Below are 12,449 nucleotides of genomic sequence, written 5' to 3' on the forward strand. Positions count from 1 at the left end.
GTTAGTTTTATATTCCAGTTAGGAGTGAGGGTCGGGAAAACTTGATTATTTTGTGATCTTATTTTTGCGATTTGGTAGGGTAGCGTTACTATGAATGTTCTATAAGCTATAGGGAAAATCTGTTAAACATGATAAAACTACCGCATTTATCCAATGACTTTCATGACCTACGTTCTTGTGTGCACATTTTCTTCCCACAGTGGTGAACAGAGTAAAAAAAAAATCTTAAGGAGGAGATTTTTAACAGGCACCAATATTCATTGTATGTAAATATTGATAGATCTATAGATCTGGGATTATCTGGGAATCATGCAGCTAAACTGCTCTGGATTTTATAAGAAGTAGAGCTCTGATCTGTTCCCTGGTTTTACCCGTATGCTAGAAACAATCAGGTTTTCTTGGGTTGCTGCCTAAAGCTTTTTCTAATAGCCATTGGGAAAACTCAGGCTGTCTGTGCAAGGAGGAAAACCTGAGGAGTAGGCTGTTAAAAGTAAATAGACTGTCAATGTCACTCTTTCTGTCTTCAAGCAAAGAATATGGTTCCAAATGCATCTCCTGTACTGTACTATACTAACCAGGAAAAAATATTTGTGTAGCATCATGGCTTCCATAAAAAAGTATTAGCCTCACTACAGGGATTTTTTTAGCATACACAGGATGAATTGTTTTATATAAATCCGTATTTCAAGTTACTGAGCACAACTGCAGAAGACAGTGCCTGTGAAGCTTTGTGAAACTCTGACGGTGCTGCATTTTGGTTCCTGTATTTCTTGTTATTGAAAGAAAGGATGTTTGGGCCTTGTCGCTGATGCCATGCTGATGGCTCCTAAAGAATGGGGGTAAAGTTACTGTCAGCTTTTCAGTCTAAACCCCTAGTTGTAGCTGTTACTTGGAGCTCCAAAGCATTGGTATTGTGTACTTTAGTCCTACTAAAAGATAGTAAGGTGTACAAATAACTGCTGGGAAGACAAGACCAAATCTGTGCTGCTAATGCATCATACATGCTTTGAAGGTGCCATTTTGCAGTACAGATGAAACTGGGATTATTTATTTTTTTCCTCCCCTGCTATCATGTGCCAAATGATTTCAGGCAAAGCCATTACTCTGGAAAACTGATCAATGTGGGCAGGTTCGGTTTTAGCCAACCGTCACCTTGCCTTCAGAGAGGCATCTGTGATGCTCCTCTGGGGTCTTGTGGCTAATAAAATACTTCAGTTACCAGTCAGCCTGGAATTGTAATCAGCTCTTCTGTGTAGTACTGGAATTTGCAAAAGAATTGGGAAATTAGGAAAAACTATGGAAAGAATACATTTATTTGGTGTACCAGATTCTTCTTCTTGCTCAAATTTCTGTTTTTCTTAATCTAGAAACAGACATTTAGTTAATAGGTAGTTATACAAGGAACAGTGTCTATTAATCAGATAAATCATCAAAAACATTCTACCAAAGGGATTTAGTGTTTTTTCTGGGTTTTTTGAGGAGCAAATAGAATCTTTCATAACTCCAGGTATTTGATAATCTGCATAGAAAGTTAGTTGTATGGATGTGGAAAATCCACAGCTCTTCATGTGAAAAGCCGCTTTGATTTGTGCGTACTGAGTAGAATTACAAATGAAAGAATATAGGTGTTACCTGGACTTGTAGGTTTAAGTACACACAGGACTGTGTAACTTAAGTATTAGATTACCATTTTGTCAGGAAGTGATACTAATAGGTTTGAGCTGTGAGTGGTGAATGAGTTGGGCTGGTATTTTTGTTTCATCCTGCTTTCCCTTTTCAGTATTCATTAATGACTGTTTTCCCTTATCTGTGGCCCTGTTTTCTTTCTTATTAGTGTTTTCTGGCACTATGATAATTAGTTTGGATGAAGTGGAGGCACTTGGACCTGAAGGAATGCAAGGACCTTTAGGAGTCTGAAGACCCGGTTTCTAAATAACTCTTTATTTTTCCATAGCTGGAAACTGAGAGGGCTGGCAAGGGCTATTAAAAAAAGCCAAACACTCTTTTCTAAGTTCCCTTCATTTGTTGATAGTGATCACATTTGTCAAGACTGAGAAGGGGTCTTGCAGCCTTAGGCTGCAGGTATTTTAGCAGCTGGGGCCTCATCCTGCTAATGCCTTGTCTGTGCTATAGGATGGAGTAGATCGTATTGCATAAAAATGGAAAGAAGTGTTTGTGTGCCCTGAACTCCATTTAAAATTTGCTCTCTCGTTTGTAAGAATTATCATATGTTAAAGGAAACTGACTGGGGAAAAACACTCTCTTCAAATTGCTAGTGGTATTCATATATGTGAAGGTTTATCTCTCAGTAGATGATCCCTGAGAGCTATCCAGATCTGTTTTCTGTTGTGTAAGTACCAATATAATAATGACTTCAGCTGGATGGTGAAGTGTTTGCGTTGTAGATGGGATTCTCTTCAGTGTACTGATAAATATTTCCAATAAGTGCCAGCCACCATGGAAACATAGGGATGCATAATGAAGTGAAAGCAGGGCTTTGTTAAATGAGAAGCTACCCATGAAATGCAGTTTTTGCTTATGTTAAAGTACGGTGGTGTGCTTTTTAAGGGCATAAGAGTAAGTGGGTGTCTGAACTGTAGGTACATGAGTTACGGATACTGATCTTGATTGACATGGTTAATGCTACATCTGTAGGAACAATCCAGATTTCTTTTGTACTTAGGGAAGAACTAAATATTCTTTTCTCTCAAGATACTTATTTTCATTTACAATTCCTCTGCTTTCATTGAAGGGGAGGGGGAGTCCTTGTTCATGCAAGTTTGGGGGTTCTTAGCATAAGCAGTCTTCATTTCTTGGTGCAGAGCCAGTCTAAAACAGTATTTATTCACCTGCACTGTTACCTTAATGAAGATAGTGGAACGCTACTGCTTCAGGGTAAGAATTAGACTGTCTTGATCACATCTTCAGAAAACAAAGATAGATCTTAATTCTAAGCCTGCTTATCAGTCTGTCCTGGGTTGAGCAGCAGCAGTCATTTTTCTCCTTCTTAGGAGCTAGTACAGTGCTGTGTTTTGATCTTTTGGCCTTGGAACAGTGGTGATAACGCCGATGTTTTCAGTTGCTGCTCGAATGTTTGGTCTGGCCAAGGACTTTCTGAGCCTCATGCTCTGCCAGGGAGGAGGGGAGGCCAGGAGGAAGCAGAGACAGGACACCTGACCCAAGCTAGCCAAAGAGGTATTCCATACCACAGCATGTCATGCCCAGGATGTAACGGGGAGTTACCTGGAAGGGTTGGGACTGCAAGGGTTGGAGGAGGTGTCGGTCGGTGCTCGGCTGGGGGGAGTGGGGCGAGTTGTTGGTCAACTGGTGTTGAGGTGTTGTATTCTTTCCTCTTGTTATTTCCTTTAGCACTATTATTATTGGTGGTAGCAGTAGTGATTTGTGTTATACCTTAGTTACTAAACTGTTCTTATCTCAACCCGTGGGATTTGCGTTCTTTTCGATTCTCCTCTCCGTCCCTCCAGGAGCAGGGGGAGGGCAAGAAGTGGGGGAGTGAGTGAACGAGGTTTGTGGTTCGGTTTAAACCACGACACAGTCACATAAAGGAATAAATTCTCTTCACATGAGAATTAAGTAAAAATATGCTTTGCATTTAGTTGAAGCTAGAAAAGATCCCGCTGAATTTTTGTAGGCTGATTGGTCTGTCAGAAACTAGAATTAAGCAACCTTTAGCTGTATCAACTTAATGCCTGCATGTGTCTGTTCCTTCTGCTTAACCTTCTGCATAGAGCAGAACTGATCAGAGCAGCCTTTTAGAAACTTCTATGGCTTTTATGTGCCTTTGCCGCAATGAAGTATGTTTATTTTTACTGAAACATGTTCCAAGGTGTGGTTTTATGTATGTAACTCCAGTCATTTAACTGAGGTAGTGATGCTAGAGGGTCTGTTTTGTCATTTCATATTTAGAAAGGGTGTTTTAGAGAAGACAAGCTGATAGAAATGAGGTAGCGAGTGCCATCTTCTTCTCCCCATAATTTCAAGACAAAACTGATTTAGATATGTTGCATTTTCAAGTAATTCCCAAACCCTAAAAATATCATGACTAGTGTTCTAAGCAGGCTTAAAGTCTTCTCTGGGATAGACATCACAAAGTTTTTTGTGACTGTTTTTCTCAGTGCAAGCATTACAAACATCTTGTGATAGGGTATTTGTGTGGCAAAGCTAGCTGCGGAGAACATAAACAATTTGTGTTCTGAATTGGTAGTTTTCCAACCTTTTCGCTTCCTTTCCTTCCTTCCCCCTCCATAAATCTCAAATTTATGCATATACTGGAACTGTCATAGAGTTTAGACTTTGCAGTTTGCCTTTGGTTTGATAGAAGAAAACATTCTTGCAAAAGCTGAATGTTTCCATATGTCAAGGCATCTCTTGTGCATCCTTGCTATTTGCTCAAATAAGCATTTGTAAGATAGTCTGTTTATTTGACCCTGGTAGCCTTATGGGAGCAGGGTTAAAGCTTGACATTTTAAACCCAGTCAGACTTACAAACAAGAAGCCTATGGTATAGTCATGTTGTGATGATGGCTTCCTATGGCAGATTAGACCACTGTCATTATCCTTTGTCAAGGAATATATTACTAGCTTGTTATGAGCAAGCTGTGTCATTGGGAGAAACTTAAGCTCTAGTTTTGAATGGGCTCTCCTTAAACCAAAAGATCATATTGCATAAATAACTCTGTTCTTTTTCTTTGCTGCTAACTAAAGAAAAAAATATAATGTAGCAGCTTGCTGAGTTACTTAAGAGAATTCTGTGGGTAAATGTTTTGCTGTTAAGTACAGCTATTGTAGTAGTCAAGTACCATAGGGTCCATAAACTAGATGACAAATAAATTATGTGTAAGTAAATCTGTTGTAAGCTGCACTAGTATTTATGAAATTATTAGATACGTGCTGTGACACTGAACCACGAGGAGTTCTTAAGAGAATAAAAAAGAAGTGATGTATAATGATTACTCATCTTTACCATGGCATATATCCTGGAAAAACAGTGACCCACAGCAGCGTGGGCTTTACCATCTCTCCTCATAATTTGTTACTGCATCCTTGTAGTGAGAACAAAACTGTTGATTGTGACCTCAGTTTGAATAGCCCTTACCTGTTATGGGCAACAGCTCTTAAGGACTCAAAAGAAACTGGACCATGCCCTCCTGCCATTGACTCTGATATAATGCTGTTGAAATGATGGGGATTTCCTCAGACAACCCTGAAATATTTAAACATATTTAAAAAAAAAAAAAAAGGTAAAAAACAAGCTCAAACCTTACTCTACCTTTTGGAGCACTGGTGATACTAGATATTGGTGCAAATTTTGTCTGAATGATAATGTGAATGCCACAGAAGTGACAACCCTTAAAGGCCTGGCTGTTTTGATCACTGAAATTGTTAACTATTGACAGCTGCTGCTGGCTGAGATGAAGAATACAAGGTGCTTGTAGTATGTGTGGTTACTTCACACCACACATTCCCATTCCTTTGGGGGTTATTTTAATGCAGGTCTCTTGCTTTTCTTGAAGACCTGTTTTGAGAAGCACATTTTGCAGTTTCTCACCTTAAATTGAAGTTTGCAAGCTTTTTTTGGTTTGTGGGTTTTGGGGGTTTTTTAATAGCTTTCATTTAATTAATGGATTATTATCTTTTCCTTAATTAAAGCTGCTTTTTGCTGTAACTTCAGTGTTTAATATGCTCTTCTACATGGAACTAGTTGTTGTTCTGGTATGAAGGGAGTACATCACCTGATGCTTCTTTGATGAAAAGTTTTATGGAAAAATACATGCCAGTATGGCAATTCATGTACGAAGACCTCAAAAATCAAAGGTGAAAGCCTGGTTATCTAGCCTGTCATTTTGCTAGTGTGTTTGTTCCATGCGTATTGTCTTTGGATCTTTTGGTGCTCCTTTCTGGTCAGGTAAAGAGTGTTGTTCAATACAAAGTGGTTTAACGTTTTCTTGCTTTTTATCTGGAACAATGAAAGTGTAAGTAGCGTCTTAGTCCTAGAAGGGTAACCTGGATGTTAGTTCAGTCTACTAGCATGTCTTGTTTGAAGTGTGGCCCTAGGGCATTTACATCCCTTAGATAAATCCTTGGGAGCAAATCTTACCCCTGAGGCAAGAACTGTTCAGCTGTGGAATATTCTAATTTGGAGTCCCTGCTGGCTCATTTAACAGTGACTGTAGGGTAGAAATTGATGCTCATACAGGCTTTCTAAATTTAAGCACTCACTTCCTCTTTAGCTTGATAGGTACTGCCTGTGTTTGGTATTCAATTCTGATTTGTTGTGACACTCGAAAATAGAGAGTGACCCAGTAGCCATCTGAAGGCCGAAATATTTTTCGGCCTAGTGTCATATTGGAAATGGATTAACTACATCCAAATTGCACCAAAAGACATAAAAACTTTGTCCATTTTCTGTGTCCAGCAAAGCTGACACATCACAAAGAAGCTTTCCTTTGTTTTGGAAGATGGAGGAATTTGGGGTCTGTTATTAATTCAAGTTATTGTACTTAAAGTATAGAATTTAGTGAAATAATAAAGATACAGCTCTTTGTAAGAAGACATGGTATCAAATTCTACAGTACAACTGGGGACCATTTCTGTGGCTAATGGTAACGTAAGTTGTCTGGCTTCAAGAATTCTGTATTCTCAGTGGGCAAAAAGGTCAGCAGAGCGTATGCTTTTGGATGTGGATTTTGGTTATCTGTAGAAGTCTGGGAAAGTGGGGTTGAATAAAACCAATTAATCGTTAAGGGGCTTTATAAAACATAGGTTGGTATGGTAATAATTATGCGTTCATTATAGAATTAATATTTCCCAACTTATCTGTAAGTGACATAAGGGAAGAGGAGATGGGGTCAAAAATTAACTAGCTGATTTTTTGAAAACTTTAACTGTCTTTCAAGTTATTAAAACTTAATTGCTCTGTCTATATTAGGTTTAATATTATCAGGCTCTCCAGGGATTTATACTTGTATCCAGAGTTTGACAGACAAACTCTACAGTTCAGTAGACAGAGTTAATAGGTTTAGTAAATATTAATAAAATAAATCTATTGTACAACTAAATCTTTAGGGAAATTACTCTGGTGGTTTAATTTTAAAAAAGAAACATGATCTTGATGATTTTGTGGAGTTTTCTTATTAAAATTATTTTTAGTAATTAAAGGGGGTATCATATTTGTTAGATAAACTTTAATAAAAATTTCAGACATACACATGGGGTAAACTGATAGGGAACTAAATGGTGTGTTTTTAAAAGTCTTGAAGAAAAAGGTCTTTGAAAGTAAGTGTTCACTTCAGGGAGTGGTGTTTATTTGACTAGAAAAGAAAAGTTTGCCTGGAGCTTTCTTGCACAGTATCTTTGTATTCTTGGCTTAAAAAAAAAGAAGGATAAGCATACAGGAAGCTATCAGGATGAAAGCACATCAGGTGGTGTGTCCAGCTTCTCAGTTGAGTGGGTACCAGTGTTTTTGCTGGGCAACAGTTATGCAGCATCAGTAAGATTATTTTTCCAGTTGTTGCTAGAATTAGCCAAAAGCAGTCAGCCAATGAGCAGCAGAGCCACTCTGGCTTCCTGAGCTGCCTGTGGGTGTCAGGGAGATGTCAGTTTGCGCCAACTATATATGGGAATAGAATATTTTCCTAAGTTTTTAGGATGAAGATCGGCCATGTTGAAGCTCTGCTGGCTTTGAATGCAAAGATGCTTCCAAGCTTACCTGAAATACCATTGCATATCACTAGTTTATAATGTATTATATAGTCAAACAAGAACAGCATCTAAGTAAAGACTGCCCTATAGTCTCTATATGCATTATGCTGTGTAGTCATTTCTAGCAGTGGCAATGCCAACAAAAGGGTTGTTAAGTGTATTGTTGCTTTTGAATCTGCAAGGAATAAATAAGTCTGCAACAGAGGAAGGGGGCAGAATGGGTTATCTGGGGGAGTCTGGCACGGCATCAAGTAACTGGAAGAAGCTGCTCTTTCCTCTCTGGTTCATTACCTGCCATTAGTAGTTTTATTGGAATTTTTATTGTAGGTAGGCAGCATTTTAGAATCATAGAATAGTTAGGGTTGGAAAGGACCCCAAGATCATCTAGTTCCAACCCCCCTGCCATGGGCAGGGGCACCTCACACTAAACCATCTCACCCAAGGCTTCATCCAGCCTGGCCTTGAACACCGCCAGGGATGGAGCACTCGCAACCTCCCTGGGCAACCGATTCCAGTGCCTCACCACCCTAACAGGAAAGAATTTCCTCCTTATATCCAATCTAAACTTCCCCTGTTTAAGTTTTAACCCATTACCCCTTGTCCTGTCACTACAGTCTCTGATGAAGAGTCCCTCCCCAGCATCCCTACAGGCCCCCTTCAGATACTGGAAGGCTGCTATTAGGTCCCCACGCAGCCTTCTCTTCCCCAGGGTGAACAGCCCCAACTTCCTCAGCCTATCTTCATACGGGAGGTGCTCCAGTCCCCTGATCATCCTCGTGGCCCTCCTCTGGACTTGTTCCAGCAGTTCCATGTCCTTTTTATGCTGAGGACACCAGAACGGAAAACAAAACTCCAGGTGAGTTAAGTAAGGACAGTGGAGAAATCCAGTGTGCTGGTGCTGGAGGGAGAAAAGGGAGCAGGTGGTTGTTTAGTTCATTTAGTTGGTTGTGGTTTTTGTGGGAGGGAAGTATGTGAAGTGAAGAAATAGGAATGCTTTAGCTACTTGAGGCTGTAAATAGACCTTGTGACAGGTTGTTTGACTCATGGTTTGTCCAGTGCCCAGGAGCCACATGAACCTTTAGTAAGGAAATCTGCAAATTGGAAGGATTTTTATGGCAGGAAAAAAAAGTTATAAAGTATGTTTGTCAAGAATAAGTCATTCCTGTTTGTCAATATGCTGTCAATATGCTGTGAAAGGAAGTAAAAAGTTGTTGCTGTAGCTGTTGTACGGAAGTGTACTAGAGTGACTAATCTCCCAAGAGCAAACTAAATATTATTCAAAATGCATCTTAAAGTGAATGGTAGTCACCAGTGGTAGGACCAAGCAGGCATCTAGCACGTCTTGCTCTACAAGAAGACATGAAGCATTCCTACTCATACTGCCTTAATCTCTTGCACTGGGAGCTTAGATCACTGGACAGGCAGGGTAACTAACTGCTATGTATTGCCCACTAAGTGAACATTTAAGTCCTGGATTACCTCTGCTTTTCAACCATACTGCAGAGTAGCCTTGTTCCTAGTTGGGATTTTGTGCTATCAATGTACATACTGTCAGTATTGCTGTCATCAGTATTCTAACTTACATTTTGAAGTGGAGGAACCTTGTTACATATGTGTGCTGGTGTTAATATGGACTGAAGTAGACTGCGTATTTTAAGGCCTAAGCAGACTGAATTACATGGTCCAAAATGGGATGGTGGTGGCGTCTCTATTCCAGTAAGACAGGGAATAGAAATATATTGGACTAGAAAATTGCCAGTGTGGTTTTAAGACCATGCCTACTGCCTCATAAATGCAGTTTCAATAGCCTTGAATTTGGATTCACACATACAAATGGCTGGATGCAATCTTCTTTGCTGTTAAGCATTTTTGGACAACCTCATGCTTTAGGTGCAAATGTTAACTAGGGCCTGAAGGAAGCTCGGAGCAGGGAAGTACAGATGTATTTGTAGCAGTGAGGACCACTCGCGCTAAGCTCAGGGTTATTCCTGCTACATATTATTTAAGGGTGGAGGCTTTGTTTTCAACTCTGCCAGTGTCTTCCAAAAGGTGCTGTTCTGCTCTGGCTAATTTCAGTGTCCAAAGTCGTAGTGTCAAAATCCCTAATTCCCACATGATTGGTCATGTAGTCAGAAAGGTAGTCTGTTTGATACAAAAATTAATATTTTGTTCTTATACTTATGCATATTGTTACCTTAACTGTATGCTACACTAGAATTAGAGCTTTGAATCTATGGTGCTGCCATCTGAAATTGTGCCTTTGTATGGAATATTTTTTACTAGATGAACATAGTTGTCAGATAATGCAACAAGCTTTGGGAGGAATGCACAACCTGGAGTCTTGGGGTAACTGAGGGCTCAGCATCCCTGTGAGTTTCAGGGGTATTGCATACAGTCTGAAAAATTGCTGTGATAGACTTCGTTATTTAGGGTATTTCTGATTCTTACCAGAATTCATTGCCCCATTTAAAGCATTTATTGACTTCAGCTGGGAGGAGGTAGAAGGGGGGACTCAGATCTGTGCCATGTCCTCTTTGCTGTTACTCCCATGTGCTGCCAGTTGAAGTAAGATCAGTTGCTCCGAGACAGCTTGCTTGTGCTTTGCCAATGTCAGTATTTTGGATAGCTCTCCTGTCACTTCCCTTAGGTTACTGAGTTAGTTATTTGAGCTGATAGATCTAGCAAGTGTTCAGATGGTAAAGTTCTCTGCTGATGTAGCAAGAATGTTTCCTATCATCTTGCTTGTTTAACACAATAGTTTCTCTTCCCCAGTGTATGCCTCTTCAATACATGGCTTCAAAAAACTGATCCAAGGTAATCATTTTTAGTCCTATTACTGTCTTCTTGAATGTTGAGCTATAGACCTGTTCTAGTTTTGGGGTATGAAGGAAAATCCAGTGTCCTGCATCTTTGCTGTTCCAGCTTTTCCATCTCTACTTCTTCCTAGGACAGTCTGTGTTTCCCAGGTCCAATCTCCAGTCCTTCAGGGCATGCTTTGAGTCATCTTTGCTCAGGGCGTTCTCAGCCTTCACCTGCCCTTGTGGAGCAATTTGGGCACTGCTTTGTCTTAAACACAAGCATTGTTGGACTTGTGTGTTATCTTTGCAGTTAAGGCAGGAGAATGCTGTCTGCTTGCTGTGCTCTGTTTCATTAGAAGCCCTGAGAGGGCAGATGTGGGACTGAGGCCAGGAGCAAAGTGCCCAGGATAGACTTGCGCCCTGCTTTCTCTTGGGCAGCTGTCAAATGGCAGGAAGCCCAGACTAAATCTTTAATGACTCAAAGTGATGTTCTGGGACTGTAAATGAGCTCAGGAGTCCCTATAACAATCCCAGTTGCATGGGAACAGTCAACAACTGTGCATGTTCCCCATTTCAAGAGGCTGTTGGGAAAGAGGTAGGGCCATTGGAGTACAGTTTGTATCAGATCCATCTGAAAACACCTTTGTGTTGCTTTATTGCCTAGTCAGCCATGGGTGAAAAGGGAAAATATATAGTCCAAGGAGCGTGAGTAACTTCTGATGCTTGTCATGCTTTAAAGGTAGAAGTAAAATCTCGAAGGGTATTTCAAGAACTGTAAGTTCTCTCATATTTCTGTTCAATACCTGTATTGTGTCTAAATCAAAACCAGGGCTTTAAAAAAACAACTTGGGATAAAAGCAGTCTGCTTCTTAAAAGCCAGATTTATTACAGAGTTTGCCTATACTAATCAGCTACTCTGGAAGTTTCTCAGCTTCACTTGGAGAAACAGATTTGATAGTACATAAGCACTTGAAAGGAAGACTAATATGGCAGCTTGGCTTGTTGCATGTGTATAACTGTCTTGAGTAACTTTGAGTTTACAGTTTGCTGTTTGGCTTAATGCTCAAAGCAGTTTCCTTTTACTTAAGTACTGGAATAACTTTGGCTATGAACTCTGACAGCAGTATGGCCTCTGTTACTTACACTAGCATGCAACTGAGCTATTAACTACACAGATGCTAATAGTGGTGTTTTGTTTTCTTTTTTCCAAGGAGGTTTTGGAGAGGAAGCTGAGAGGGTTTTTTATTAGTCTGTAGAGAGGAAAATTCTGTCCTTCCAACTTTATTTTGATGTCTTGCACATTGGTGTTACCTTATATGAAAAGGTAAAACAAATTATTTTTTTTATTTTCAAGACTAGTGATGTAATAGACTTAAAAAAGCTAAATGATTTTTCACAGTGATCATTTGTTTTGGAATATGCTTGTGTCTGTGCTGGCAAGATACTGTAGCATGAGAAAATCGTGTTGAGGTAATCGTGTCTTGTGCAAATCAATTTGCTCAACACTGTTTATTTGCTCAATTTCCCCGGGTACAGCATTATTTTGGAGGAAGGATATATTCTGTCATCCAGTCTATATTTCACTGTGGTTAGCATTCAGTCTTTTACATATCAATAAACATGGATTTCTTACTTGCTAGCAGTGGTAAAACTCTTTCAGTATAGCCGTGGCTATGTTGCTGGCTGTTCTTTCTGTGTCCCTTTCAGGAAAAGCTGTATAACTATCCTGATTCAATGAGATTAGACTTTATACATATCAGCCAAGGTGGTTTAACAGTGATAATATAGATCCACATAACACTGTTTTGTTTTTTCTTAATGTGCACTTACAGATACACACCTACACACATGTGAAAAAGCCAGGATGTCTAGCTGAAATCTGGGTCATTAAAGCACCCTACATGCATATAACGAGAAAACACTCCTTTT

The 12,449-nt window shown here is 39.7% G+C and overlaps 1 protein-coding gene across 3 annotated transcripts in view; it reads left to right on the forward strand.

Moving 5' to 3' along the window:
- ATP8A2 (ATPase phospholipid transporting 8A2) overlaps positions 1-12,449 on the forward strand; it is a 308,301-nt gene that overhangs the window by 86,346 nt on the left and 209,506 nt on the right. The gene's annotated exons all lie outside the window — the stretch shown is intronic.

Source organism: Lathamus discolor, chromosome 4, assembly GCF_037157495.1.
Source record: "Lathamus discolor isolate bLatDis1 chromosome 4, bLatDis1.hap1, whole genome shotgun sequence".
NCBI classification, from domain to species: Eukaryota; Metazoa; Chordata; class Aves; order Psittaciformes; family Psittacidae; genus Lathamus; species Lathamus discolor.